Here is a 24,412-nt window from a genome sequence, read left to right on the forward strand (position 1 = left end):
GTTCAGAATTTCAGCAGGCATCCGACCACTCAGGGCCACCGGGCACTTGACATGAACCATGTCCTTTCCCCAGAGAAACAAAAGTCACCAGGCCAGGCTGCTGATATCAGTTTGCAGGAGGCACTTGGCACTATCAAACCAGCCACAGGTGCCTTTGGGGGCACCTTTAATCTGGGCGTCATCCTGATCCGTACGGAATTTCAGCAGGCTGCGGGGCACTCCTGGCCTACGGGTCCTGGATATGAACCATGGCCTTTCCCCAGAGAAACAAAACTCACCAGGCCTGGTTCCTGATGTCAGTTTGCAGGAGGCACTTGGCACTGTCAATCCAGCCACAGTTGGCTGTGGGGGCACCTTGCATCTGGGACGTATCCTGATCCGTGCGGAATTTCAGCAGGCAGCCGGCCACTCCGGGCCACCGGGCACTGGACATAATCTATGGCCTTTCCCCAGAGAAACAAAAGTCACCAGGCCAGGTTCCTGATGTCAGTTAGCAGGAGGCACTTGGCACTGTCAAACCAACTGCAGGTGCCTTTGGGGGCACCTTGCATCTGGGCGGCATCCTGATCCGTTCGGAATTTCAGCAGGCAACCGGCCTCTCAGGTCCAACTGGTCCAGGATATGAACCATGGCCTTTCCCCAGAGAAACAAAAGTCACCAGGCCAGGTTCCTGATGTCAGTTTGCAGGAGGCACTTGGCACTGTCAAAACAGCCACAGTTTCCTCTGCGGCCTCCTTTCATCTGGGAGGTATCCTCAACCGTGAGGAATTTCAGCACTACGCCGGCCACTCCGGGCCAGCGGGCCCCGGACAAGAATGATGACCTTTCCCCAGAGAAACAAAAGTCACCAGGCCAGGTTCCTGATGTCGATTTGCAGGAGGCACTTGGCCCTGTCAAACCAGCCACACTTGCCTATGGTTGTGCCTTGCTTCTGGGAGATGTCTTGAGATGTTCGGAATTTTAAGAAGCACCGTGCCGCTACGGTCCACCGGAACCTGCCCAGGAACGATGGCCTTTCCCCAGAGAAACAAAAGTCACCAGGCCAGGTCCCTGATGTCCATATTCTGAAGGAACTTCGCACTGTCCAACCAGCCACAGTTGCCTCTGGTGGCACCTTGCTTCAGGCTGGTATATTGGGATGTTCGCAATTTCAGCAGGCACCAGTCCTCTCCTGGCCACCGGACCCTGGACACCAACGATGGCCTTTTCTGTGAGAAACAAAAGTCACCAGGCCAAGTTCCTGACGTCAGTTTGCAGGAGGCACTTGGCACTGTCCAACCACCCACAGGTGCCTGTGGTGGCGCCTTGATTCTGGGAGCCATCCTGAGATGTTTGGAATTTTAAGAGACACCCTGCCACGCCGGGTCACCTCAACCTGGACATGAACCATGAAATTTTTCTGACAGAAGCAAAACTCAGCAGGCCATGTTCCTGATGTCAATTTGCAGGAGGCATTTGGCACTGTCCAATCCGCCACAATTGCCTATTGTGGCGCCTTGCTTCTAGGATGTATATTGAGACGTTGAGTATTTCGGCAGGCAGCCGGCCACTCCGGGCTACAGGACGTGGGACAAGAACACTGGCTTTTCCTCTGAGAAAGACAACTCACCAGGCCAGGGTCCTGATGTCAGTTTGCAGGAGGCACTTGGCACTGTCAAACCAGCCACAGTTGCCTGTGGTGGTACTTTCGGTCTGGGAGGTATCCTGATCCATGCGGAATTTCAGCAGGCGGCCGGCCACTAGGGGCCACCAGGCCCTGAACACGTACAATGGCCTTTCCCCAGAGAAAGAAAAGTCACCAGGCCAGGTTCCTGATGTCAGTTTGCAGGAGGCACTTGGCACTGTCAAACCAGCCACAGTTGCCTGTGGGGGCACCTTGCTTCTGGGACGTATCCTCATACGTGCGGAATTTCAGCAGGCAGCTGGCCACTCCAGGCCACCGGGCACTGGACACGAACCATGGCCTTTCCCCAGAGAAACAAAAGTCACCAGGCCAGGTTCCTGATGTCTGTTTGCAGGAGGCACTTGGCACTGTCAAACCAACCACAGTTGCCTGTGGTGGTATTTTCGGTCTGGGAGGTATCCTGATCCATGCGGAATTTCAGCAGACAGCCGGCCACGACGGGCCACCGGACCCCGGACAAGGATGATGGCGCTTGCCCAGAGAAACAAAAGTCACCAGGCCAGGTTCCTGATGTCAGTTTGAAGGAGGCACTTGGCACTGTCAAACCAACCACAGGTGCCTGTGGAAGCACCTTGCATCTGGGAGGTATCCTGATCCGTGCGGAATTTCAGCAGGCAGCCGGCCACTCCGGGCCTACGGGCACTTGACACGAACCATGGCCTTTCCCCAGAGAAACGAAAGTCACCAGGCCAGGTTCCTGATGTCAGTTTGCAGGAGGCACTTGGCACTGTCAAACCAGCCACAGTTGCCTTTGGAGGCACCTTGCATCTGGGATGTATCCTCACACGTGTGGAATTTCAGCTGGCAGCTGGCCACTCCGGGCCACCCGGCCCTGGACATGAACAGTGGCCTTTCCCCAGAGAAAGAAAAGTCACCAGGCCAGGTTCCTGATGTCAATTTGCAGGAGGCACTTGGCACTGTCAAACCAACTGCAGGTGCCTTTGGGGACACCTTGCATCTGGACGGCATCCTGATTCGTTCAGAATTTCAGCAGGCAGCCGGCCTCTCAGGTCCAACAGGTCCAGGATATGAACCATGGCCTTTCCCCAGAGAAACAAAAGTCACCAGTCCAGGTTCCTGATGTCAGTTTGCAGGAGGCACTTGGCACTGTCAAACCAGCCACAGTTTCCTCTGCGGGCTCCTTTCATCTGGGAGGTATCCTCAACCGTGAGGAATTTCAGCAGGCAGCCAGCCACTCCGGGCCACCTGGCCCTGGACATGACCCATGGCCTTTCCCAAGAGAAACAAAAGTCACCAGGCCAGGTTCCTGATGTCAGTTTGCAGGAGGCACTTGGCACTGTCAAACCAGCCACAGTTGCCTGTGGGAGCACCTTGCGTCTGGGAGGTATCCTCAACCGTGAGGAATTTCAGCAGTACGCCGGACACTCCGGGCCAGCGGGCCCTGGACAAGAATGATGACCTTTCCCCAGAGAAACAAAAGTCACCAGGCCAGGTTCCTGATGTCGATTTGCAGGAGGCACTTGGCCCTGTCGAACCAGCCACACTTGCCTATGGATGTGCCTTTCTTCTGTGAGATGTCTTGAGATGTTCGGAATTTTAAGAAGCACCGTGCCGCTACGGTCCACCGGAACCTGCCCAGGAACTATGGCCGTTCCCCAGAGAAACAAAAGTCACCAGGCCAGGTCCTTGATGTCCATATTCTGAAGGAACTTCGCACTGTCCAACCAGCCACAGTTGCCTCTGGTGGCACCTTGCTTCAGGCTGGTATATTGGGATGTTCGCAATTTCAGCAGGCACCAGTCCTCTCCTGGCCACCGGAGCCTGGACACCAACGATGGACTTTTCTGTGAGAAACAAAAGTCACCAGGCCAAGTTCCTGACGTCAGTTTGCAGGAGGCACTTGGCACTGTCCAACCACCCACAGGTGCCTGTGGTGGCGCCTTGATTCTGGGAGCCATCCTGAGATGTTTGGAATTTTAAGAGACACCCTGCCACGCCGGGTCACCTCAACCTGGACATGAACCATGAAATTTTTCTGACAGAAGCAAAACTCAGCAGGCCATGTTCCTGATGTCAATTTGCAGGAGGCATTTGGCACTGTCCAATCCGCCACAATTGCCTATTGTGGCGCCTTGCTTCTAGGATGTATATTGAGACGTTGAGTATTTCGGCAGGCAGCCGGCCACTCCGGGCTACAGGACGTGGGACAAGAACACTGGCTTTTCCTCTGAGAAAGACAACTCGCCAGGCCAGGGTCCTGATGTCAGTTTGCAGGAGGCACTTGGCACTGTCAAACCAGCCACAGTTGCCTGTGGTGGTACTTTCGGTCTGGGAGGTATCCTGATCCATGCGGAATTTCAGCAGGCGGCCGGCCACTAGGGGCCACCAGGCCCTGAACACGTACAATGGCCTTTCCCCAGAGAAAGAAAAGTCACCAGGCCAGGTTCCTGATGTCAGTTTGCAGGAGGCACTTGGCACTGTCAAACCAGCCACAGTTGCCTGTGGGGGCACCTTGCATCTGGGACGTATCCTCATACGTGCGGAATTTCAGTAGGCAGCCGGTCTCTCCGGTCCTATGTGCCCAGTATATGAACCATGGCCTTTCCCCAGAGAAACAAAAGTCACCAGGCCAGGTTCCTGATGTCAGTTTGCAGGAGGCACTTGGCACTGTCAAACCAGCCACAGTCGCCTGTGGGGGCACCTTGCATCTGGGAGGTATCCTCAACCGTGAGGAATTTCAGCAGGCTGCCGGCCACTCCGGGCCATCAGGCCCTGGACACGTACATTGGCCTTTCACCAGAGAAAGAAAACTCCCCAAGCCAGGTTCCTGATGTCAGTTTGCAGGAGGCACTTGGCACTGTCAAACCAGCCACAGTTGCCTGTGGTGGTATTTTCATTCTGGGAGGTATCCTGATCCGTACGGTACTTCAGCAGGCAGCCGGCCACTCCGGGCCGCGGGGCCCTGGATAGGGACGATGGCCTTTCCCCAGAGAAACAAAAGTCACCAGGCCAGGTTCCTGATGTCAGTTTGCAGGAGGCACTTGGCACTCTCAAACCAGCCACTGTTGCCTGCGCGGGCACCATGCATCTGGGCGGTATCCTCATAGGTGCGGAATATCAGCAGGCAGCTGCCCACTCCGGGCCACCCGGACCTGGACGTGAACCATGGCCTTTCCCCAGAGAAACAAAAGTCACCAGGCCAGGTTCCTGATGTCAGTTTGCAGGAGGCACTTGGCACTGTCAAACCAGCCACAGGTGCCTGTGGGGGCACCTTGCATCTGGGCGGCATTCTGATCCATTCGGAATTTCAGCAGGGAGCCGGCCACTCCGGGCCTACAGGTCCAGGATATGAACCATGGCCTTTCCCCAGAGAAACAAAAGTCACCAGGCCAGGTTCCTGATGTCAGTTTACAGGAGGCACTTGGCACTGTCAAACCAGCCACAGTTGCCTTTGGGGGCACCTTGCATCTGGGATGTATCCTCACACGTGCGGAATTTCAGCTGGCAGCTGGCCACTCCGGGCCACCCGGCCCTGGACATGAAGAATGGCCTTTCCCCAGAGAAACAAAAGTCACCAGGCCAGGTTCCTGATGTCAGTTTGCAGGAGGCACTTGGCACTGTCAAACCAGCCACAGTCTCCTCTGGGGGCTCCTTGCGTCTGGGAGGTATCCTCAGCCGTGACGAATTTCAGCTGGCAGCTGGCCACTCCGGGCCACCGGGCCATGGACTTGAACCATGGCCTTTCCCCAGAGAAAGAAAAGTCACCAGGCCAGGTTCCTGATGTCAGTTTGCAGGAGGCACTTGGCACTGTCAATCCAGCCACAGTTGCCTGTGTGGGCACCTTGCATCTGAGACGTATCCTGATCCGTGCGGAATTTCAGCAGGCAGCCGGCCACTCCGGGCCACCGGGCACTGGACATCATCTATGGCATTTCCCCAGAGAAACAAAAGTCACCAGGCCAGGTTCCTGATGTCAGTTTGCAGGAGGCACTTGGCACTGTCAATCCAGCCACTGTTGCCTGTGGGGGCACCTGGCATCTGGGACGTATCCTCATACGTGCGGAATTTCAGCAGGCAGCTGGCAACTCCAGGCCACCGGGCACTGGACACGAACCATGGCCTTTCACCAGAGAAACAAAATCACCAGGCCAGGTTCCTGATGTCAGTTTGCAGGAGGCACTTGGCACTCTCAAACCAACCGCAGGTGCCTGTGGGGGCACCTTGCATCTGGGCGGCATCCAGATCCGTTCGGAATTTCAGTAGGCAGCCTGTCTCTCCGGTCCTACGTGCCCAGTATATGAACCATGGCCTTTCCCCAGAGAAACAAAAGTCACCAGGCCAGGTTCCTGATGTCAGTTTGCAGGAGGCACTAGGCACTGTCAAACCAGCTACTGTTGCCTGTGGTGGTACGTTCCGTCTGGGAGGTATCCTGATCCGTGCGGAATTTCAGCAGGCAGCCGGCCACCCCGGGCCATCAGGCCCTGGAAACGTACAATGGCCTTTCCCCAGAGAAACAAAAGTCACCAGGCCAGGTTCCTGATGTCAGTTTGCAGGAGGCACTTGGCACTGTCAAACCAGCCACAGTTGCCTGTGGTGGTACTTTCACTCTGGGAGGTATCCTGATCCGTGCGGAACTTCAGCAGGCAGCCGGCCACTCCGGGCCGCGGGGCCCTGGATAGGGACGATGGCCTTTCCCCAGAGAAACAAAAGTCACCAGGCCAGGTTCTTGATGTCAGTTTGCAGGAGGCACTGGGCACTGTCAAACCAACCGTAGGTGCCTGTGGGGACACCTTGCATCTGGGCGGCATCCTGATCCGTTCGGAATTTCAGCAGGCAGCCGGCCACTCCGGTCCAACTGGTCCAGGATATGAACCATGGCCTTTCCCCAGAGAAACAAAAGTCACCAGGCCAGGTTCCTGATGTCAGTTTGCAGGAGGCACTTGGCACTGTCAAACCAGCCACAGTTTCCTCTGGGGGCTCCTTGCGTCTGGGAGGTATCCTCAACCGTGAGGAATTTCACAAGTCAGCCAGCCACTCCGGGGCACCGGGCCCCGGACAAGAATGATGGCCTTTCCCTCGAGAAATAAAAGTCACCAGGCCAGGTTCCTGATGTCAGTTTGCAGGAGGCACTTGGTACTGTCAAACCAGCCACAGGTGCCTGTGGTAGTATTGTCGGTCTGGGAGGTATCCTGATCGTTTCGGAATTTCTGCAGGCTGCCGGTCACGCCGGACCACCGGGCCCCGGACAAGAATGATGGCCTTTCCCCAGAGAAACAAAAGTCACCAGGCCAGGTTCCTGATGTCAGTTTGCAGGAGGCACTTGGCACTGTCAAACCAGCCACAGTTGCCTGTCGTGGTACTTTCGGTATGGGAGGTATCCTGATCCATGTGGAATTTCAGCAGGCAGCCGGCCTCTGCGGGCCACCTGGCGCTGGACATGAACCATGGCCATTCCCCAGAGAAACGAAAATCACCAGGCCAGGTTCCTGATGTCAGTTTGCAGGAGTCACTGGGCACTGTCAAACCAACCGCAGGTGCCTGTGGGGACACCTTGCATCTGGGCGGCATCCTGATCCGTTCGGAATTTCAGCAGGCAGCCGGCCACTCCGGGCCTACGGTCCAGGATATGAACCATGGCCTTTCCCCAGAGAAACAAAAGTCACTAGGCCAGGTTCCTGATGTCAGTTTGCAGGAGGCACTTGGCACTGTCAAACCAGCCACAGTATCCTCTGGGGGCTCCTTGCGTCTGGGATGTATCCTGATCCGTTCAGAATTTCACCAGGAAGCCAGCACCTCCGGGTCACCGGGCCCCGGACAAGAATGATGGCCTTTCCCCAAAGAAACAAAAGTCACCAGGCCAGGTTCCTGATGTCAGTTTGCAGGAGGCACTTGGCACTGTCAAACCAGCCACAGGTGCCTGTGGTAGTATTTTCGGTCTGGGAGGTATCCTGATCGGTTCGGAATTTCTGCAGACTGCCGGCCACGCCGGGCCAGCGGGCCCCGGACAAGAATGATGGCCTTTCCCCAGAAAAACAGTAGTCACTAGGCAAGGTTCCTGATGTCAGTTTGCAGGAGGCACTTGGCACTGTCAAACTAGCCACAGTTCCCTTTTGGGGCTCCTTTCATCTGGGAGGTATCCTCCACCGTGAGGAATTTCAGCAGTCAGCCGGCCACTCCGGGCCAGCAGGCCCCGGACAAGAATGATGACCTTTCCCCAGAGAAACAAAAGTCACCAGGCCAGGTTCCTGATGTCAGTTTGCAGGAGGCACTTGGCACTCTCAAACCAGCCACAGTTGCCTAGTGGGGGCACCTTGCATCTGGGAGGTATCCTGATCCGTGCGGAATTTCAGCAGGCTGCCGGCCACTCCGGTCCACTGGGCACTGGACAAGAATGATGGCCCTTTCCCAGAGAAGCAAAAGTCACCAGGCCAGGTTCCTGATGTCAGTTTGCAAGAGGCACTTGGCACTGTCAAACCAGCCACAGTTGCCTGTGGTGGTACTTTCGGTATGGGAGGTATCCTGATCCGTGCGGAATTTCAGCAGGCCGCAGGCCACTGCGGGCCATGTGGCGCTGGACATGAACCATGGCCATTCCCCAGAGAAACAAAAGTCTCCAGGGCAGGTTCCTCATGTCAGTTTGCAGGAGGCACGTGGCACTGTCAAACCAGCCGCAGTTGCCTGTGGGGGCACCTTGCATATGGGCGGTCCTGATCCGTGTGGAATTTCAGCAGGCAGAAGGCCACTACGGGCTACCCGGCCCTGGATACGAACGATGGGCTTTCCCCAGAGAAACAAAACTCACCAGGCCAGGTTCCTCATGTGAGTTTGCAGGAGGCACTAGGCACTGTCAAACCAGCCACAGTTGCCTGTGGTGGTATTTTCGGTCTGGGAGGTATCCTGATCCGTGCGGAATTTCCGCAGGCAGCCGACCACTCCGGGCCACCGGGCACTGGACACGATCTATGGCCTTTCCCCAGAGAAACAAAAGTCACCAGGCCAGGTTCCTGATGTCAGTTTGCCGGAGGCACTAGGCACTGTCAAACCAACCACAGTTGCTTGTGTGGGCACATTGCATCCGGGACGTATTCTGATCGGTTCAGAATTTCAGCATGCAGCCGGCCACTCCGGGCTACCGGGCACTGGACATCATCTATGGCCTTTCCCCAGAGAAACAAAAGTCACTAGGCCCGGTTCCTGATGTCAATTTGCAGGAGGCACTTGACACTGTCAAACAAATCGCAGGTGCCTGTGGGGGCACTTTGCATCTGGGAGGTATCCTGATTCGTTCGGAATTTCAGCAGGCAGCCGGCCTCTCTGGTCCAACTGGTCCAGGATAGGAACCATGGCCTTTCCCCAGAGAAACAAAAGTCACCAGGCCAGGTTCCTGATGTCAGTTTGCAGGAGGCACTTGGCACTGTCAAACCAGCCACAATTCCCTGTGGGGGCACCTTGCATCTGGGCGGCATCCCGATCCGTTCGGAATTTCAGCAGACAGCCGGCCACTCCGGTCCAACTGGTCCAGGATATGAACCATGGCCTTTCCCCAGAGAAACAAAAGTCACCAGGCCAGGTTCCTGATGTCAATTTGCAGGAGGCACTTGGCACTGTCAAACCAGCCACAGTTGCCTGTGGGAGCACCTTGCGTCTGGGAGGTATCCTCAACCGTGAGGAATTTCAGCAGGCAGCCGGCCACTCCGGGCCAGTGGGCCCCGGACAAGAATGATGACCTTTCCCCAGAGAAACAAAAGTCACCAGGCCAGGTTCCTGATGTCAGTTTGCAGGAGGCACTTGGCACTCTCAAACCAGCCACAGTTGCCTGCGGTGGTACTTTCGGTCTGGCAGGTATCGTGATCCTTGTGGAATTTCAGCAGGCAGCCAGCCACTCCGGGCCAGCGGGCACTGGACACCATCTATGGCCTTTCCCCAGAGAAACAAAAGTCACCAGGCCAGGTTCCTGATGTCAATTTGCAGGAGGCACTTGGCACTGTCAAACAAATCGCAGGTGCCTGTGGGGGCACTTGCATCTGGGATGTATCCTGATCCGTTCAGAATTTCAGCAGGCAGCCGGCCACTCCGGTCCAACTGGTCCAGGACATGAACCATGGCCATTCCCCAGAGAAACAAAAGTCACCAGGCCAGGTTCCTGATGTCAGTTTGCAGGAGGCACATGGCACTGTCAAACCAGCCACAGGTGCCTGTGGTGATGTTTTCGGCCTGGTAGGTATCCTGATCCGTTCTGAATTCCAGTAGGCAGCCGGCCTCCCCGGTCTAACTGGTCCAGGATATGAACCATGGCCTTTCCCCAGAGAAACAAAAGTCACCAGGCCAGGTTCCTGATGTCAATTTTCAAGAGGCACTTGGCACTGTCAAACCAGCCACAGTTGCCTGTGGGGGCACTTTTCCAGATGGGAGGTATCCTGATCCATGTGAATTTCAGCAGGCTGCCGGCCACTCCGGGCCTACAGGTCCAGGAGAGGAACGATGGCCGTTCCCCAGAAAAACAAAACTCACCAGGCCAGGTTCCTGATGTCAGTTTGCAGGAGGCACTAGGCACTGTCAAACAAGCCACAGTTCCCTTTTGGGGCTCCTTTCATCTGGGAGGTATCCTCAACCGTTCGGAATTTCAGCAGGCAGCCAGCCACTCCGGGACACCGGGCCCCGGAAAAATATGATGGCCATTCCCCAGAGAAACAAAACTCACCAGGCCAGGTTCCTGATGTCAGTTTGCAGGAGGCACTTGGCACTCTCAAACCAGCCACAGTTGCCTGTGGTGGTACTTTCGGTCTGGGAGGTATCGTGACCCGTGTGGAATTTCAGCAGGCAGCCGGCCACTCCGGTCCACCGGGCACTGGGCATGATCTATGGCCTTTCCCCAGAGAAACAAAAGTCACCAGGCCAGGTTCCTGATGTCAGCTTGCAGGAGGCACTTGGCACTGTCAAACCAGCCACAGTTGACTAGTGGGGGCACCTTGCATATGGGCGGTCCTGATCCGTGCGGAATTTCAGCAGGCAGTAGGCCACTACGGGCTACCGGGTCCTGGACACGAACGATGGGCTTTCCCCAGAGAAACAAAAGTCACCAGGCCAGGTTCCTCATGTCAGTTTGCAGGAGGCACTAGGCACTGTCAAACCAGCCACAGTTGCTTGTGGTGGTACTTTCGGTCTGGGAGGTATCCTGATCCGTGCGGAATTTCAGCAGGCAGCCGCCCACGCCGGGCCACCGGGCACTGTACAAGATCTATGGCCTTTCCCCAGAGAAACAAAAGACACCAGGCCAGGTTCCCAATGTCAGTTTGCCGGAGGCACTTGGCACTGTCAAACCAGCCACAGTTGCCTGTGTGGGCACATTGCATCCGGGACCTATCCCGATCGGTTCAGCATTTCAGCATGCAGCCGGCCACTCCGGGCCACCGGGCACTGGACATCATCTATGGCCTTTCCCCAGAGAAACAAAAGTCACTAGGCCCGGTTCCTGATGTCAATTTGCAGGAGGCACTTGGCACTGTCAAACAAATCGCCGGTGCCTGTGGCGGCATTTGCATCTGGGAGGTATCCTGATTCGTTCGGAATTTCAGCAGGCAGCCGGCCTCTCTGGTCCAACTGGTCCAGGATATGAACCATGGCCTTTCCCCTGAGAAACAAAAGTCACCAGGCCAGGTTCCTGATGTCAGTTTGCAGGAGGCACTAGGCACTGTCCAACCAACCGCAGGTGCCTGTGGGGGCACCTAGCATCTGGGCGGCATCCTGATCCGTTAGGAATTTCACCAGGCAGCCGGCCACTCCGGTCCAACTGGTCCAGGACATGAACCCTGTCCTTTCCGCAGAGAAACAAAAGTCACCCTGCCAGGTTCCTGATGTCAGTTTGCAGGAGGCACTTGGCACTGTCAAACCAGCCACAGTTGCCTGTGGGGGCCCCTTGCATCTGGGTGGTCCTGATCCGTGCGAAATTTCAGCAGGCAGCCGGCCACTCTGGGCCACCGAGTCCTGGAGAGGAACGATTGCCTTTCTCCAGAGAAACAAAAGTCACTAGGCTCGGTTCCTGATGTCAGTTTGCAGGCGGCACTGGGCACTGTCAAACCAATCGCAGGGGCCTGTGGGGGCACCTTGCATTTCGGCGGCATCCTGATCCGTTCGGAATTTTAGCAGGCAGCCGGCCACTCCGGTCCAGCTGGTCCAGGATATGAACCATGGCCTTTCCCCAGAGAAACAAAAGTCACCAGGCCAGGTTCCTGATGTCAGTTTGCAGGAGGCACTTGGCACTGTCAAACCAGCCACAGTTTCCTCTGGGGGCACCTTGCGTCTGGGAGGTATCCTCAACCGTGAGGAATTTCAGAAGGCAGCCAGCCACTCCGGGCCACCGGGCACTGGACAAGAATGATGGCCTATCCCCAGAGAAACAAAAGTCACCAGGCCAGGTTCCTGATGTCAGTTTGCAGGAGGCACTTGGCACTGTCAAACCAGCCACAGTTGCCTGTGGGGGCCCCTTGCATCTGGGCGGTCCTGATCCGTGCGAAATTTCAGCAGGCAGCCGCCCACTCTGGGCCACCGAGTCCTGGAGATGAACGATTGCCTTTCTCCAGAGAAACAAAAGTCACTAGGCTCGGTTCCTGATGTCAATTTGCAGGAGGCACTGGGCACTGTCAAAGCAATTGCAGGGGATTCTGGGGGAACCTTGCATTTGGGCGGCATCCTGATCCGTGCGGAATTTCAGCAGGCAGCCGGCCACTCCGGTCCAACTGGTCCAGGATATGAACCATGGCCTTTCCCCAGAGAAACAAAAGTCACCAGGCCAGGTTCCTGATGTCAGTTTGAGGGAGGCACTTGGCACTCTCAAACCAGCCAGAGTTTCCTCTGGGGGCACCTTGCGTCTGGGAGATATCCTGATCCGTGCGGAATTTCAGCAGGCAGCCGGCCACTCCGGGCCACCCGGCCCAGGACATGAACCATGGCCTTTCCCCAGAGAAACAATAGTCACCAGGCCAGGTTCCTGATGTCAGTTTGCAGGAGGCACTTGGCACTGTCAAACCAACCGCAGGTGCCTGTTGGGGCACCTTGCAACTGGGCGGCATCCTGATCCGTTCGGAATTTCAGCAGGCAGCCGGCCACTCCGGTCCAACTGGTCCAGGATATGAACCATGGCCTTTCCCCAGAGAAACAAAAGTCACCAGGCCAGGTTCCTGATGTCAGTTTGCAGGAGGCACTAGGCACTGTCAAACCAGCCACAGTTGCATGTGGTGGTATTTTCGGTATGGGAGGTATCCTGATCCATGCGGAATTTCAGCAGGCAGCCGGCCATTGCGGGCCACTAGGCCCTGGACATGAACCATGGCCTTTCCCCAGAGAAACAAAAGTCACCAGGCCAGGTTCCTGATGTCAGTTTGCAGGAGGCACTTGGCACTCTCAAACCAGCCACAGTTGCCTAGTGGGGGCACCTTGCATCTGGGAGGTATCCTGATCCGTGCGGAATTTCAGCAGGCAGCCGTCCACGCCGGTCCACTGGGCACTGGACAAAAATGATGGCCCTTTCCCAGAGAAACAAAAGTCACCAGGCCAGGTTCCTGATGTCAGTTTTCAAGAGGCACTTGGCACTGTCAAACCAGCCACAGTTTCCTGTGGTGGTACTTTCGGTATGGGAGGTATCCTGATCCACGCGGAATTTCAGCAGGCAGCCGGCCACTGCAGGCCACCTGGCGCTGGACATGAATCATGGCCATTCCCCAGAGAAACAAAAGTCACCAGGCCAGGTTCCTGATGTCAGTTTGCAGGAGGCACTTGGCACTGTCAAACCAGCCGCAGTTGCCTGTGGGGGCACCTTGCATATGGGCGGTCCTGATCCGTGCGGAATTTCAGCAGGCAGAAGGCCACTACGGGCTACCGGGCCTTGGACACGAACGATGGGCTTTCCCCAGAGAAACAAAAGTCACCAGGCCAGGTTCCTCAGGTCAGTTTGCAGGAGGCACTAGGCACTGTCAAACCAGCCACAGTTGCTTGTGGTGGTACTTTCGGTCTGGGAGGTATCCTGATCCGTGCGGAATTTCAGCAGGCAGCCGGCCACTCCGGGCCTCCGGGCACTGGACATGATCTATGGACTTTCCCCAGAGAAACAAAAGTCACCAGGCCAGGTTCCTGATGTCAGTTTGCCGGAGGCACTTGGCACTGTCAAACCAGCCACAGTTGCCTGTGTGGGCACATTGCATCCGGGACGTATCCTGATCGGTTCGGAATTTCAGCATGCAGCCGGCCACTCCGGGCCACCGGGCACTGGACATCATCTATGGCCTTTCCCCAGAGAAACAAAAGTCACTAGGCCCGGTTCCCGATGTCAATTTGCAGGAGGCACTTGGCACTGTCAAACAAATCGCAGGTCCCTCTGAGGGCACTTGCATCTGGGAGGTATTCTGATTCGTTTGGAATTTCAGCAGGCAGCCGGCCTCTCTGGTCCAACTGGTCCAGGATATGAACCATGGCCTTTCCCCTGAGAAACAAAAGTCACCAGGCCAGGTTCCTGATGTCAGTTTGCAGGAGGCACTTGGCACTGTCACACCAGCCACAGTTGCCTGTGGTGGTATTTTCGGTCTGGGAGGTATCCTGATCCGTTCAGAATTTCTGCAGGCAGCCGGCCACGCCGGGCCACCCGGCCCTGGACACGAATGATGGCCCTTTCACCAGAGAAACAAAACTCACCAGGCCAGGTTCCTGATGTCAGTTTGCAGGAGGCACTAGGCACTGTCATACCAGCCACAGTTGCCTGTGGTGGTGTTTTCGGTCTGGGAGGCATCCTGATCCATGCGGAATTTCAGCAGGCAGCCGGCCACTCCGTGCCACCTGTCGCTGGACATGGGCCATGGCCTTTCCCCAGAGAAACAAAAGTCACCAGGCCAGGTTCCTGATGTCAGTTTGCAGGAGGCACTTGGCACTGTCAAACCAACCGCAGGTGCCTGCTGGGCACTTTGCATCTGGGCGGCATCCTGATCCGTTCGGAATTTCAGCAGACAGCCGGCCACTCCGGTCCAACTGGTCCAGGATATGAACCATGGCCTTTCCCCAGAGAAACAAAAGTCACCAGGCCAGGTTCCTGATGTCAGTTTGCAGGAGGCACTTGGCACTCTCAAACCAGCCACAGTTGCCTGTGGTGGTATTTTCGGTCTGGGAGGTATCCTGATCCGTTCAGAATTTCTGCAGGCTGCCGGCCACACCGGGCCACCGGGCCCTGGACAAGAATGATGGCCCTTTCCCAGAGAAACAAAAGTCACCAGGCTAGGTTCCTGATGTCAGTTTGCAGGAGGCACTAGGCACTGTCAAACCAGCCACAGTTGCCTGTGGTGGTACTTTCGGTCTGGGAGGTATCCTGATCCGTTCAGAATTTCTGCAGGCTGCTGGCCACGCCGGGCCACCGGGCCCTGGACAAGAATGATGGCCTTTCCCCAGAGAAACAAAAGTCACCAGGCCAGGTTCCTGATGTCAGTTTGCAGGAGGCACTGGGCACTGTCATACCAGGCACAGGTGCCTGTTGGAGCACCTTGCATTTGGGCGGCATCCTGATCCGTTCGGAATTTCAGCAGACAGCCGGCCACTCCGGTCCAACTGGTCCAGGATATGAACCATGGCCTTTCCCCAGAGAAACAAAAGTCACCAGGCCAGGTTCCTGATGTCAGTTTGCAGGAGGCACTTGGCACTCTCAAACCAGCCACAGTTTCCTCTGGGGGCGCCTTGCGTCTGGGAGGTATCCTCAACTGTGAGGAATTTCAGAAGGCAGCCAGCCACTCCGGGCCACCGGGTACTGGACAAGAATGATGGCCTTTCCCCAGAGAAACAAAAGTCACCAGGCCAGGTTCCTGATGTCAGTTTGCAGGAGGCACTTGGCACTGTCAAACCAGCCACAGTTGCCTGTGGTGGTGTTTTCGGTCTGGGAGGCATCCTGATCCATGCGGAATTTCAGCAGGCAGCCGGCCACTCCGGGCCACCTGTCGCTGGACATGGGCCATGGCCTTTCCCCAGAGAAACAAAAGTAACCAGGCCAGGTTCCTGATGTCAGTTTGCAGGAGGCACTAGGCACTGTCAAACCAGCCACAGTTGCATGTGGTGGTACTTTCGGTATGGGAGGTATCCTGATCCATGCGGAATTTCAGCAGGCAGCCGGCCATTGCGGGCCACTAGGCCCTGGACATGAACCATGGCCTTTCCCCAGAGAAACAAAAGTCACCAGGCCAGGTTCCTGATGTCAGTTTGCAGGAGGCACTTGGCACTCTCAAACCAGCCACAGTTGCCTAGTGGGGGCACCTTGCATCTGGGAGGTATCCTGATCCGTGCGGAATTTCAGCAGGCAGCCGGCCACGCCGGTCCACTGGGCACTGGACAAGAATGATGGCCCTTTCCCAGAGAAACAAAAGTCACCAGGCCAGGTTCCTGATGTCAGTTTTCAAGAGGCACTTGGCACTGTCAAACCAGCCACAGTTGCCTGTGGTGGTACTTTCGGTATGGGAGGTATCCTGATCCATGCGGAATTTCAGCAGGCAGCCGGCCACTGCAGGCCACCTGGCGCTGGACATGAACCATGGCCATTCCCCAGAGAAACAAAAGTCACCAGGCCAGGTTCCTGATGTCAGTTTGCAGGAGGCACTTGGCACTGTCAAACCAGCCACAGTTGCCTGTGGTGGTACTTTCGGTCTGGGAGGTATCCTGATCCGTGCGAAATTTCAGCAGGCAGCCGGCCACTCCGGGCCACCGGGCACTGTACATGATCTATGGCCTTTCCCCAGAGAAACAAAAGTCACCAGGCCAGGTTCCTGATGTCAGTTTGCAGGAGGCACTTGGCACTGTCAAACCAGCCACAGTTGCCTGTGTGGGCACATTGCATCCGGGACGTATCCTGATCCGTGTGGAATTTCAGCAGGCAGCCGGTCACTCCTGCCCACCTGGCCCTGGACATGAACCATGGCCTTTCCCCAGAGAAACAAAAATCACCAGGCCAGGTTCCTGATGTCATTTTGCAGGAGGCACTTGGCACTGTCAAACCAGCCACAGTTGCCTGTGGGGGCCCCTTGCATTTGGGCGGTCCTGATCCGTGCGAAATTTCAGCAGGCAGCCGGTCACTCCGGTCCAACTGGTCCAGGATATGAACCATGGCCTTTCCTCAGAGAAACAAAAGTCACCAGGCCAGGTTCCTGATGTCAGTTTGCAGGAGGCACTTGGCACTCTCAAACCAGCCAGAGTTTCCTCTGGGGGCACCTTGCGTCTGGGAGGTATCCTGATCCGTGCGGAATTTCAGCAGGCAGCCGGCCATTCCGGTCCACTGGGCACTGGACAAGAATGATGGCCTTTCCCCAGAGAAACAAAAGTCACCAGGCCAGGTTCCTGATGTCAGTTTGCAGGAGGCACTTGGCACTGTCAAACCAGCCACAGTTGCCTGTGGTGGTATTTTCGGTCTGGGAGGTATCCTGATCCGTTCAGAATTTCTGCAGGCTGCCGGCCACACCGGGCCACCCGGCCCTGGACAAGAATGAAGGCCCTTTCACCAGAGAAACAAAACTCACCAGACCAGGTTCCTGATGTCAGTTTGCAGGAGGCACTAGGCACTGTCATACCAGCCACAGTTGCCTGTGGTGGTGTTTTCGGTCTGGGAGGCATCCTGATCCATGCGGAATTTCAGCAGGAAGCAGGCCACTCGGGGCCACCTGTCGCTGGACATGGGCCATGGCCTTTCCCCAGAGAAACAAAAGTCACCAGGCCAGGTTCCTGATGTCAGTTTTCAGGAGGCACTTGGCACTGTCAAACCAACCGCAGGTGCCTGCTGGGCACTTTGCATCTGGGCGGCATCCTGATTCGTTCGGAATTTCAGCAGACAGCCGGCCACTCCGGTCCAACTGGTCCAGGATATGAACCATGGCCTTTCCCCAGAGAAACAAAAGTCACCAGGCCAGGTTCCTGATGTCAGTTTGCAGGAGGCACTTGGCACTGTCAAACCAGCCACAGTTGCCTGTGGTGGTATTTTCGGTCTGGGAGGTATCCTGATCCGTGCGGAATTTCAGCAGGCAGCCGGCCACTCCGGGCCACCGGGCACTGTACATGATCTATGGCCTTTCCCCAGAGAAACAAAAGTCAGCAGGCCAGGTTCCTGATGTCAGTTTGCCGGAGGCACTTGGCACTGTCAAACCAGCCACAGTTGCCTGTGTGGGCACATTGCATCCGGGACGTATCCTGATCGGTTCAGAATTTCAGCATGCAGCCGGCGACTCCGGGCCACCGGGCACTGGACATCATCTATGGCCTTTCCCCAGAGAAACAAAAGTCACTAGGCCCGGTTCCTGATGTCAATTTGCAGGAGGCACTTGGCACTGTCAAACATATCGCAGGTCCCTCTGGGGGCACTTGCATCAGGGATGTATCCTCATACGTGCGGAATTTCAGCAGGCAGCCGGCCACTTCTGGCCACCTGGCGATGGACATGAACCATGGCCTTTCCCCAGAGAAACAAAAGTCACCAGGCCAGGTTCCTGATGTCAGTTTGCAGGAGGCACTTGGCACTGTCAAACCAACCGCAGGTGCCTGTGGGGGCACCTTACATCTGGGCGGCATCCTGATCCGTGTGGAATTTCGGCAGGCAGCAGGCCACTCCTGGCCACCTGGCCCTGGACATGAACCATGGCCTTTCCCCAGAGAAACAAAAATCACCAGGCCAGGTTCCTGATGTCATTTTGCAGGAGGCACTTGGCACTGTCAAACCAGCCACAGTTGCCTGTGGGGGCCCCTTGCATCTGGGCGGTCCTGATCCGTGCGAAATTTCAGCAGGCAGCCGCCCACTCTGGGCCACCGAGTCCTGGAGAGGAACGATTGCCTTTCTCCAGAGAAACAAAAGTCACTAGGCTCGGTTCCTGATGTCAGTTTGCAGGCGGCACTGGGCACTGTCAAACCAATCGCAGGGGCCTGTGGGGGCACCTTGCATTTGGGCGGCATCCTGATCCGTGCGGAATTTCAGCAGGCAGCCGGCCACTCCGGGCCCCCAGGTCCTGGACATGAATCATGGCCTTTCCCCAGAGAAACAAAAGTCACCAGGCCAGGTTCCTGATGTCAGTTTGCAGGAGGCACTTGGCACTCTCAAACCAGCCAGAGTTTCCTCTGGGGGCACCTTGCGTCTGGGCGGCATCCTGATCCGTTCGGAATTTCAGCAGACAGCCGGCCACTCCGGTCCAACTGGTCCAGGATATGAACCATGGCCTTTCCCCAGAGAAACAAAAGTCACCAGGCCAGGTTCCTGATGTCAGTTTGCAGGAGGCACTTGGCACTGTCAAACCAACCGCAGGTGCCTGCTGGGCACTTTGCATCTGGGCGGCATCCTGATCCGTTCGAAATTTCAGCAGACAGCCGGCCACTCCGGTCCAACTGGTCCAGGATATGAACCATGGCCTTTCCCCAGAGAAACAAAAGTCACCAGGCCAGGTTCCTGATGTCAGTTTGCAGGAGGCACTAGGCACTGTCAAACCAGCCACAGTTGCCTGTGGTGGTATTTTCGGTCTGAGAGGTATCCTCATCCATTCAGAATTTCTGCATGCTGCCGGCCACGACGGAACACCGGGCCCTGGACAAGAATGATGGCCCTTTCCCAGAGAAACAAAAGTCTCCAGGCCAGGTTCCTGATGTCAGTTTGCAGGAGGCACTAGGCACTGTCAAACCAGCCACAGTTGCATGTGGTGGTATTTTCGGTATGGGAGGTATCCTGATCCATGCGGAATTTCAGCAGGCAGCCGGCCATTGCGGGCCACTAGGCCCTGGACATGAACCATGGCCTTTCCCCAGAGAAACAAAAGTCACCAGGCCAGGTTCCTGATGTCAGTTTGCAGGAGGCACTAGGCACTCTCAAACCAGCCACAGTTGCCTGCGGTGGTACTTTCGGTCTGGGAGGTATCCTGATCCGTTCAGAATTTCTGCAGGCTGCCGGCCACGCCGGGCCACCGGGCCCTGGACAAGAATGATGGCCTTTCCCCAGAGAAACAAAAGTCACCAGGCCAGGTTCCTGATGTCAGTTTGCAGGAGGCACTTGGCACTCTCAAACCAGCCACAGTTTCCTCTGGGGGCACCTTGCGTCTGGGAGGTATCCTCAACTGTGAGGAATTTCAGAAGGCAGCCAGCCACTCCGGGCCACCGGGTACTGGACAAGAATGATGGCCTTTCCCCAGAGAAACAAAAGTCACCAGGCCAGGTTCCTGATGTCAGTTTGCAGGAGGCACTTGGCACTGTCAAACCAGCCACAGTTGCCTGTGGTGGTATTTTCGGTCTGGGAGGTATCCTGATCCGTTCAGAATTTCTGCAGGCTGCCGGCCACGCCGGGCCACCCTGCCCTGGACAAGAATGATGGCCCTTTCACCAGAGAAACAAAAGTCACCAGGCCAGGTTCCTGATGTCAGTTTGCAGGAGGCACTGGGCACTGTCATACCAGCCACAGGTGCCTGTTGGAGCACCTTGCATTTGGGCGGCATCCTGATCCGTTCGGAATTTCAGCAGACAGCCGGCCACTCCGGTCCAACTGGTCCAGGATATGAACCATGGCCTTTCCCCAGAGAAACAAAAGTCACCAGGCCAGGTTCCTGATGTCAGTTTGCAGGAGGCACTTGGCACTGTCAAACCAACCGCAGGTGCCTGCTGGGCACTTTGCATCTGGGCGGCATCCTGATCCGTTCGAAATTTCAGCAGACAGCCGGCCACTCCGGTCCAACTGGTCCAGGATATGAACCATGGCCTTTCCCCAGAGAAACAAAAGTCACCAGGCCAGGTTCCTGATGTCAGTTTGCAGGAGGCACTAGGCACTGTCAAACCAGCCACAGTTGCCTGTGGTGGTATTTTCGGTCTGGGAGGTATCCTCATCCATTCAGAATTTCTGCATGCTGCCGGCCACGACGGACCACCGAGCCCTGGACAAGAATGATGGCCCTTTCCCAGAGAAACAAAAGTCTCCAGGCCAGGTTCCTGATGTCAGTTTGCAGGAGGCACTAGGCACTGTCAAACCAGCCACAGTTGCATGTGGTGGTATTTTCGGTATGGGAGGTATCCTGATCCATGCGGAATTTCAGCAGGCAGCCGGCCATTGCGGGCCACTAGGCCCTGGACATGAACCATGGCCTTTCCCCAGAGAAACAAAAGTCACCAGGCCAGGTTCCTGATGTCAGTTTGCAGGAGGCACTAGGCACTCTCAAACCAGCCACAGTTGCCTGCGGTGGTACTTTCGGTCTGGGAGGTATCCTGATCCGTTCAGAATTTCTGCAGGCTGCCGGCCACGCCGGGCCACCGGGCCCTGGACAAGAATGATGGCCTTTCCCCAGAGAAACAAAAGTCACCAGGCCAGGTTCCTGATGTCAGTTTGCAGGAGGCACTTGGCACTCTCAAACCAGCCACAGTTTCCTCTGGGGGCGCCTTGCGTCTGGGAGGTATCCTCAACTGTGAGGAATTTCAGAAGGCAGCCAGCCACTCCGGGCCACCGGGTACTGGACAAGAATGATGGCCTTTCCCCAGAGAAACAAAAGTCACCAGGCCAGGTTCCTGATGTCAGTTTGCAGGAGGCACTTGGCACTCTCAAACCAGCCACAGTTGCCTGTGGTGGTGTTTTCGGTCTGGGAGGCATCCTGATCCATGCGGAATTTCAGCAGGCAGCCGGCCACTCCGGGCCACCTGTCGCTGGACATGGGCCATGGCCTTTCCCCAGAGAAACAAAAGTCACCAGGCCAGGTTCCTGATGTCAGTTTGCAGGAGGCACTTGGCACTGTCAAACCAACCGCAGGTGCCTGCTGGGCACTTTGCATCTGGGCGGCATCCTGATTCGTTCGGAATTTCAGCAGACAGCCGGCCACTCCGGGCCAACTGGTCCAGGATATGAACCATGGCCTTTCCCCAGAGAAACAAAAGTAACCAGGCCAGGTTCCTGATGTCAGTTTGCAGGAGGCACTTGGCACTGTCAAACCAGCCACAGTTGCCTGTGGTGGTATTTTCGGTCTGGGAGGTATCCTCATCCATTCAGAATTTCTGCAGGCTGCCGGCCACGACGGACCACCGGGCCCTGGACAAGAATGATGGCCCTTTCCCAGAGAAACAAAAGTCTCCAGGCCAGGTTCCTGATGTCAGTTTGCAGGAGGCACTAGGCACTGTCAAACCAGCCGCAGTTGCATGTGGTGGTACTTTCGGTATGGGAGGTATCCAGATCCATGCGGAATTTCAGCAGGCAGCCGGCCATTGCGGGCCACTAGGCCCTGGACATGAACCATGGCCTTTCCGCAGAGAAACAAAAGTCACCAGGAGAGGTTCCTGATGTCAGTTTGCAGGAGGCACTTGGCACTCTCAAACCAGCCACAGTTGCCTAGTGGGGGCACCTTGCATCTGGGAGGTATCGTGATCCGTGCGGAATTTCAGCAGGCAGCTGGCCACGCCGGTCCACTGGGCACTGGACAAGAATGATGGCCCTTTCCCAGAGAAACAAAAGTCACCAGGCCAGGTTCCTGATGTCAGTTTTCAAGAGGCACTTGGCACTGTCAAACCAGCCACAGTTGCCTGTGGTGGTACTTTCGGTATGGGAGGTATCCTGATCCATGCGGAATTTCAGCAGGCAGCCGGCCACTGCAGGCCACCTGGCGCTGGACATGAACCATGGCCATTCCCCAGAGAAACAAAAGTCACCAGGCCAGGTTCCTGATGTCAGTTTGCAGGAGGCACTTGGCACTGTCAAACCAGCCGCAGTTGCCTGTGGGGGCACCTTGCATATGGGCGGTCCTGATCCGTGCGGAATTTCAGCAGGCAGAAGGCCACTACGGGCTACCGGGCCCTGGACACGAACGATGGGCTTTCCCCAGAGAAACAAAAGTCACCAGGCCAGGTTCCTGATGTCAGTTTGCAGGAGGCACTAGGCACTGTCAAACCAGCCACAGTTGCTTGTGGTGGTACTTTCGGTCTGGGCGGTATCCTGATCCGTTTGGAATTTCAGCAGGCAGCCGGCCACTCCGGGCCACCGGGCACTGTACATGATCTAAGGCCTTTCCCCAGAGAAACAAAAGTCACCAGGCCAGGTTCCTGATGTCAGTTTGCCGGAGGCACTTGGCACTGTCAAACCAGCCACAGTTGCCTGTGTGGGCACATTGCATCCGGGACGTATCCTGATCGGTTCGGAATTTCAGCATGCAGCCGGCCACTCCGGGCCACCGGGCACTGGACATCATCTATGGCCTTTCCCCAGAGAAACAAAAGTCACTAGGCCCGGTTCCTGATGTCAATTTGCAGGAGGCACTTGGCACTGTCAAACAAATCGCAGGTCCCTCTGGGGGCACTTGCATCAGGGATGTATCCTCATACGTGCGGAATTTCAGCTGGCAGCCGGCCACTTCGGGCCACCTGGGGCTGGACATGAACCATGGCCTTTCCCCAGAGAAACAAAAGTCACCAGGCCAGGTTCCTGATGTCAGTTTACAGGAGGCACTTGGCACTGTCAAACCAACCGCAGGTGCCTGTGGGGGCACCTTACATCTGGGTGGCATCCTGATCCGTGTGGAATTTCAGCAGGCAGCCGGCCACTCCTGGCCACCTGGCCCTGGACATGAACCATGGCCTTTCCCCAGAGAAACAAAAATCACCAGGCCAGGTTCCTGATGTCATTTTGCAGGAGGCACTTGGCACTGTCAAACCAGCCACAGTTGCCTGTGGGGGCCCCTTGCATCTGGGCGGTCCTGATCCGTGCGAAATTTCAGCAGGCAGCCGCCCACTCTGGGCCACCGAGTCCTGGAGAGGAACGATTGCCTTTCTCCAGAGAAACAAAAGTCACTAGGCTCGGTTCCTGATGTCAGTTTGCAGGCGGCACTGGGCACTGTCAAACCAATCGCAGGGGCCTGTGGGGGCACCTTGCATTTGGGCGGCATCCTGATCCGTGCGGAATTTCAGCAGGCAGCCGGCCACTCCGGGCCTCCAGGTCCTGGACATGAATCATGGTCTTTCCCCAGAGAAACAAAAGTCACCAGGCCAGGTTCCTGATGTCAGTTTGCAGGAGGCACTTGGCACTCTCAAACCAGCCAGAGTTTCCTCTGGGGGCACCTTGCGTCTGGGAGGTATCCTGATCCATGCGGAATTTCAGCAGGCAGCCGGCCACTCCGGTCCACTGGGCACTGGACAAGAATGATGGCCTTTCCCCAGAGAAACAAAAGTCACCAGGCCACGTTCCTGATGTCAGTTTGCAGGAGGCACTTGGCACTGTCAAACCAGCCACAGTTGCCTGTGGTGGTGTTTTCGGTCTGGGAGGCATCCTGATCCATGCGGAATTTCAGCAGGCAGCCGGCCACTCCGGGCCACCTGTCGCTGGACATGGGCCATGGCCTTTCCCCAGAGAAACAAAAGTCACCAGGCCAGGTTCCTGATGTCAGTTTGCAGGAGGCACTTGGCACTGTCAAACCAACCGCAGGTGCCTGCTGGGCACTTTGCATCTGGGCGGCATCCTGATTCGTTCGGAATTTCAGCAGACAGCCGGCCACTCCGGGCCAACTGGTCCAGGATATGAACCATGGCCTTTCCCCAGAGAAACAAAAGTAACCAGGCCAGGTTCCTGATGTCAGTTTGCAGGAGGCACTTGGCACTGTCAAACCAGCCACAGTTGCCTGTGGTGGTATTTTCGGTCTGGGAGGTATCCTCATCCATTCAGAATTTCTGCAGGCTGCCGGCCACGACGGACCACCGGGCCCTGGACAAGAATGATGGCCCTTTCCCAGAGAAACAAAAGTCTCCAGGCCAGGTTCCTGATGTCAGTTT

The sequence above is a fragment of the Passer domesticus genome, chromosome 4 (assembly GCF_036417665.1).
Source record: "Passer domesticus isolate bPasDom1 chromosome 4, bPasDom1.hap1, whole genome shotgun sequence".
NCBI lineage: Eukaryota > Metazoa > Chordata > Aves > Passeriformes > Passeridae > Passer > Passer domesticus.